General features: G+C 39.8%; 1 pseudogene; it reads right to left on the bottom strand.

Moving 5' to 3' along the window:
• LOC102007808 overlaps positions 1-3443 on the bottom strand; it is a 6623-nt pseudogene extending 3180 nt beyond the window's left edge.
• Between the last annotated feature and the right edge of the window lie 3366 nt (positions 3444-6809).

The raw sequence follows: 6809 nt of genomic DNA, 5'->3' as shown, positions 1-6809 counted from the left end.
ATACTTCATTGTTTATTTTTTGTCTAGCTGATCTATTTGTAACACTGTTGTATTGAGGTCCCCCATTACAATTGTATTAGTGCTTATTTGATTTTTCATGTCTGTTAATATTTGTTTTATATAGTTGGGTGTGATGGTATTTGGTGCATATATATTTGAGTGTTATCTCTTTCTCTTTGTCTCTCTTAATCAGTCATGGCTTGAAATCCACTTTATTTGCAAATTGAATAGCTACCCTTTTTTTCCAGGTTCATGTGATATACAGTATTGTTTTTCATCCTTTAGCTTTCACTTCACTAATTTCCTTTTGAAGTCAGTGTGTCTTTTGTATGCAGCATATTGTTGGATCTTGCTTCTTGATCCATTCTGCCAGTCCGTTTCTTTTGAGCAGTGAATTGAAACCATTAACATTGATGGTTGTAACTAATATGATTTGATTTAAAGAGTTGGAGAAATAACGCTCCGACTAATAACGCTACATAGGGACTGGGGATTTAGCTCAGCAGCACATGAAAAGCACCTACCAGCACCTACCAAGGAAATAATATCCTTGTCATATTATTTCCCTGTTGTTGGTCCCCCCCACCCACCCATTTAATTGCTTGTCTTGCCTGGTGGATTTATTCTGTTGGGATTCATGGATCTGTACTCCTAATGAGCTCTTTCTCAAATGTCCTACAGAACAATTTGGAGTGTTCCTTTGGTGGTCATTGGAATTTTTTAAAGTGTTCCTTGTCATGGAAGTATCTTATTTGTGTATCAGTTTTGAAATATAGTTTTTCAGGTACATCAATCTGGGTTGGAGGTTATTTTCTTTTAGGCCTTGAAATACTTAATTTCAGCAGGTGTAGTGGTGCATGCCTGTAATCCCAGCACTGCAGATGCTGAGGAAGGAAGATTGTTGCAAATTTGAGACCAGTCTGAGCTACAAAGTGAGCTCCGGGCCACTCTGAACTACGTAGTGAGAACCTGTCTCAAAAAAGAAAAAAAAGAAAAAAGATATACTTTCTTCCAAACTCTCCTTGATTTGAGGGTTTGAGAAGTTTGCTATAATTCTGATGGGCTTTCCATTATAGGTGAGTTGTTTCTTTTCTCTAATAGCTTTTGATATCCATTCTTGTGTTGAATTTCTCCATCTTAACTCTTACATGCTTTGATGTAGTTTTTTGTTTTTGTTTTTGTTTTTTTTTTTTTCCCAGTACCGGGAATCGAACTCACGACCTTTCGCTTGCCAGGCAGGCGCTGTGCTGCTGAGCTAAATCCCCAGCCCCTATGTAGTTTTTTTATCATGGTTAATTGAAGTTCTTTTTCAGTGTTTGGGAAGTTTTCTGACATTAGTTGTGTGAACAGATTTCTTATGTCATTTGCGATAATCCTGGTCTGTCATTAACTCCCGTCAATTTTATGTTATTCTTTTTTGTGTCATCTAGCAGCTTTTGGATTAACTTTTCATCAACCCTAGCTTTTTTTTTTTTTTTTTTTTCTTGTATTTTTGAGACAGGGTCTCACTATTAAGTTCAGGCTGGCCTTGAGCTCAATTTGTAGCCCAGGCTGGCCACAAACTCACAATGATCCTCCTTCCTCAGCCTCCTAAGTGCTGGGATTACAAGCATGTGCCACTATGCCTGGAATACCTAGCTATTTTTAATAAATCTTTCTTTTCATGATCACTAACCACAGTCCTGTCTTCTATATCTGACATCCTTTCCTTACATTAGCTCATTCTGTGCATATATTTTCAATTAAAATTTTAATCTCCTAGGTTTCTGTTTGAATCTGTTTCATGAATTTCATTTCTTTCCTATGTTGAGCATTCATTCATGGTTTCCCTCATTTTCCTAAGCTCCTCTATTTTTTTAATCTTTTTTTTTTTTTTTTTGGTACCAGGAATCAAATTCAGGACCTTGTACTTGCCTAGCAGGCGCTTGTGCTGCTGAGCTATATCCCTAGCCCTGTTTTTTTCTAATCTGCTCTAGAATCACTAACCATGTTTTTCTTATGGTTACCATCTCTATCGTCATCTGATCTTATTTTTCATAGAGCCTCATTCATGTCCTTTGTTTCTTCTGCTGTTACCACTTCAGAGAGTCCATGTAGGTGGCTTTCAAATTGTTCCACCTCTTTGCCCTCTGTGTTTGTCTTTGTTGAGCTAGACATCTGGGCTTGCATCTTGCATACTTGTCTTCTCATTTTCTAATTTTTAGTTTTAATTCTTAGTTTGATGGCCGGTATCTTTATTGCTAATATTTAGAACCCTTAGGAAATTACTTCTCAGAGATGTGTTGCAGGTGCAGCTGGCTTTTGGGTTTTGAGTCTTTTGCAAGATCCTACCTCTCCAATTTATTGGGAATGAGAAGTTGCTGCCTGTTTGCCCAGCCCCTGGTTCTTTGGCACTGGTGTATATTTTTTGTGACCTTTAGGCAATCTCTGTCCTGTCATACCAGGAAGAACAACTGATTAGAACAATAATGTCACATTGGCTAAAGTACTATAATCAGCAACAAAAATGGCTTCAAACACTGCTTAGAAAATGACAAACTGGTCACTAACCATATCACCTAGCTTTGCAGTTATATAAAGAAATCTAAAACCAACCAAAAAATTGTGTACAGTACCTATGCCCGCAATATGGTGATTTTACCCTTGAGAAATAAATTTAAAATGGGTTTAGGGGAAAAACAGAGAAACAGAAGAAGAGAAAAAGATTAGAAGCAAGCCCAGAGGACAACAGAAGATTACTCATACTTTGGGAAACTGTTGAGGAAGACAAGAGCAAAGATTGATGGAAGAAATAAAAATAGGAACAGAACAGAACAAGAAAAAAACTAGAAACAATGTTTACACCAATATAAAAATAAGGACAATGTATCAAGGAAAAAAGTATTAAAGGGCTGGGGATATAGCTCAGCAGCACAGCACCTGCCTGGCAAGCACAAGATCCTGAGTTCAATTCCCAGTACAAAAAAAAGAATTTAAAAAAAGAGTAAAAACATGTCCACCATAGGGCATGTCTCTGCTATTACTAGTGGACAGAGTGGGCAAACAGCGCCTACATCCGTGTTAATTAATGCCAAGCAGCCAGCCGTAGATTTACTACAGGGGAATGGATAATCCCAGCAAGCCTGCTCCTTTAGTTCCAATGAAGTTCAGGCTGGTTTTTGGCTGTGGAGCTGGAACCCACTATGTTCAGCCTGCAAAACTTTATATGCCTCCTACCAGCTTGCGCTTGGCTTTCTGCAGGCTTGAAATCAGTTCTTTGAACTCCTCCTGCCTTGAACTCGGTTTCACCTCACCCTGACAGTGGGAGCTGCTAGCTGCCGTTAATCTGCAGTTGCTCTGAGTTTTGAACTCAGTTTGCTTCTCTCCAAGATGGTTTCCAGCTCTCAGACCTTTCTGGAGGATGTCGGAACCTGAATACCTCCCCATTCACCACAGTCATCCATGTCTAGCATTCTACTCCACTGGTGCGTCACTCCTCAGAGTCCTCCGGGGTTACCGGTACTCGCTGTGCTTCTGTCAGTTCGAGCCACCTCTCCTGTCCTCACTCAGCCAGCCAGGGCTCAGGAGAAAGCACTGTTCACCACCTGTTCTTCTGCACTGAGGTGTCTCTCTTCACTCTCCCCATGGACTTCAAGTCTCACTTTAGGTCTTTGCTGGGTCCCAGGTACTCACTTCCCTCCTTCTCTGTTCCTCACATTGCTGTATTCCAGCATCTGGACACCAAATTGTGGAGAGCATGGCATAACCTCTTTCTCTGCTGTTCACCACTCTGCTCTCTTCAGTAGTTCTTAATGGATGCTTTGACATGTAGAGAAATTAGGACATTTGTCAGAGTTGATCCTGTGTAATATTCTGTGCTGGGCACTCACTCATTTTCCTGTTTTAAAAACTATTGTTTGTTGCTTTTCCCTAAGCATGGAAAAATTGAGGGTCTGGGAACAATAAGAGCAGATCCATATTTTTCAAAAATAATCTTGGGGTCAGCAGATGAATTGGATTAGAGGGAGAGAAACTACAGATTGGAATACTGGTTTGAGACCTAACTTGCTTGCCAATTTTTATTCATTCAAAATATCTTTAAGAACATCTACCATGTGCCAGGCTCAGGTCTGGGTATCACAGTATAAGCGTGAAGAAAACAAAGGAAGCCCTTGATCTCCTGGTGCTCACTTTTCCTCGGAGGGATCTGATTGATAGGAGTGCACTGCCATGCCTGGCTCTGTTCTTTAGTATAGTAAATTGTACGCAACATCAGATAGGGTGATGCACTCCTGCAGTCCCAGCGCTCTGGGAGGCTGAGGCAGGAAGGTAAGAAGGTTGAGCCTGGGTGACTTAGTGAAGCACTGTCTGAAAATAAAAGAAAAGTGGCGGAGGGGGGACTGGGAATGTAGCTCAGTGTGAAGGCCCTGGTGGTTCAGTTCCCAGTACCACAAAAGAAAACAAAAAACCCATAACCTAAATTCTGTATTACCATTTTCAGTGTACAGTTGAGTAGCATTAAGTGTACACACATCGTATGACACGCGTTGCTAGCCATCTCTATAACTATTGCATGGAGCTCTTTTTGAGGGAGTGGTTGGAGGCCTCGGTGACACACAGCATCTGAGCAGAATCCAGAATGACAAGAGAGAGTGGGGAAACATGTTAGAACCATCCTGACAGGCCAGGTGAGGGGTGCTCTTAGGGCTGGTGTAGCTCAGATCCATCTTCTGGGTATAAAAGACAAACGGTTCAAGAACATATATTTCTCCCAGTCTCACATTTGTCATAGAGGCCAACCCAGACCCATAAAGAGAGACAATTCAGTGCTATGTACAGGAACTATGTTTTAAGCCTGGCACAGCAGCACACAGACAATTCCTGACACTGAGGAGGTGAGGCAGGAGGATCAGGGGCGGCCTGGGCAGCTTAGTGAGACTCTATCTCAAAATAAAAGCAAGAGGGCTGAGATGTAGCTTAGCAGTAACTCCCAGGGTTCGATCCTGTGTACTGCAAACAATAATAATAAAAATAGTGCTTTAAGCATGAAGAGGATTTTCATATTTATCCTGGGGTCCAACTTTTTTTTTTTAAATGAAAAGAACAAAAACAAAATAACAAAAACAGACATACACAAAACAGCACAAAAACAATAAAAATGATGAAGAATTTCAAAACAAGGTAATAGGAAATTAACAATAGTTGTTATATTACGTATTGTTATCTTCAAAATAGTTACTCAGATAACCAAATATAGGCATGTAAGATTGATCAAACAATGAAACATTAACTGTTCTTTCCAATAAACCAATAGAAATTAGTAGTACAATTATCTTAGCTATCTTTTTTTTTTTTTTTTTTTTTTTGGTCCTGGGAATCAAACTCAATACCTTGTGCTTGCTAGGCAGGTGCTTGTGCTGCTGAATTATACCCCCGGCTATCATATATATATATCTGTAGATATTGTTTTTCCTTCCTTCTTTCTTTCTTTTCTCCTTTTCCTCATCCCAGTTGTTCTTTCCTTTTGAGCAGTTTCTTTCCCTTTCACAATATTTATTGTACCTTTCAGATTTTATTTATTCTTTCAGGTTCTTACACTAGGGAAACAATACGATGTTTACACATGAGCCTAACTTATATTTTTTTTATATATATTTATTTCACTTATGAGGTTGGTCTCTAGTTGCATCCATTTACCTACAAAAACCTTGAATTCATTTTTCTTTCTCTCTCTCTCTTTTTTTTCTTTTTGGTACCAGGAATCAAATTCACAACTTTGTCCTTGCCAGGCAGGTGCTGTGCTGCTGAGCTATATCCCCAGTGAATTTATCTTTCTTTCTTTCTTTTTTTTTTTTTTTTTTTTTTTTTTTTTTTTGTCTTTTGAGACAGGGTCTCACTACTCAGTTCAGGCTGGTCTTAAACTCACTTTGTAACCCAGGCTGTCGTCGAACTCACAATGATCCTCCTGCCTCAGCCTCCCGAGTGCTGGGATTACAGGTGTGGCCACCATACCCAGCTTATCTTTCTTTATAGCTGAGTAATAATCCATTGTATAAAAATACCACATGTTTTCTATCCATTCCTCAGTGGATGGGCATTTGGGTTGCTTCCACGATTTAGCTATTACAAATTGTGCAGCTGTAAACATGGGTGCACATATATTGCTGTGGTATGATGTTTTCAGGTCTTCTGGAAAAATACCCAGAAGAGAAATAGCTAGATTGAATGGGACCTCTAACCCTAGTTTACTGAAGAATCTCCAGACTGATTTCCATAGTGGTTGCACCAGTCTACACTCCCACCAGCAGTGGAGAAGTGTCCTTTTTTCCCACAGCCCCTCCAGCATTTGTTATGGGCTGATTTCTTGATGATAGCCATTCTTTTTGGAGTGAGATGCAATCTCAGTGTTGTTGTAATTTGCTTTTTTTGAATGACTAACGATATTGAGCATTTTTTCATCTGTTGATTTGCCACTTGAATTTTTTATCCTAGAAGTGTGTATTCATCTCAGATGCTGGGATCCAACTTCACAGAACATGTGGTGAGTATGCCCAGAAGTTTATGAGACTGTGCACATGACTGCATTTCTCTTTTGATTTTCTGCCATCAGGTATGAGTCAGGACTCATGAGTTTCCTTTGGAATGTCCTTTAGCCTGTTGATACATGTTCTGCCTGTGACAGGAACAACGAACAACCAGTCATACGTAACTGGGTACATTCCATTTTCCTGGGTACAAAGCGCAACAGGGAAAAGTTACATTTCCTCTGTTTGGTCAGCAGACAAGCCTGAGATTAGGGACCTTAACCATTTGTTCAGTGTAAAAATGTT

This window comes from Chinchilla lanigera, unplaced genomic scaffold (genome assembly GCF_000276665.1).
Source record: "Chinchilla lanigera isolate Chin_1 unplaced genomic scaffold, ChiLan1.0 scaffold00033, whole genome shotgun sequence".
Taxonomy (NCBI): domain Eukaryota; kingdom Metazoa; phylum Chordata; class Mammalia; order Rodentia; family Chinchillidae; genus Chinchilla; species Chinchilla lanigera.
Note: the sequence above shows the minus strand (reverse complement) of the source record. Positions and strands in the feature narration are given on the sequence as shown.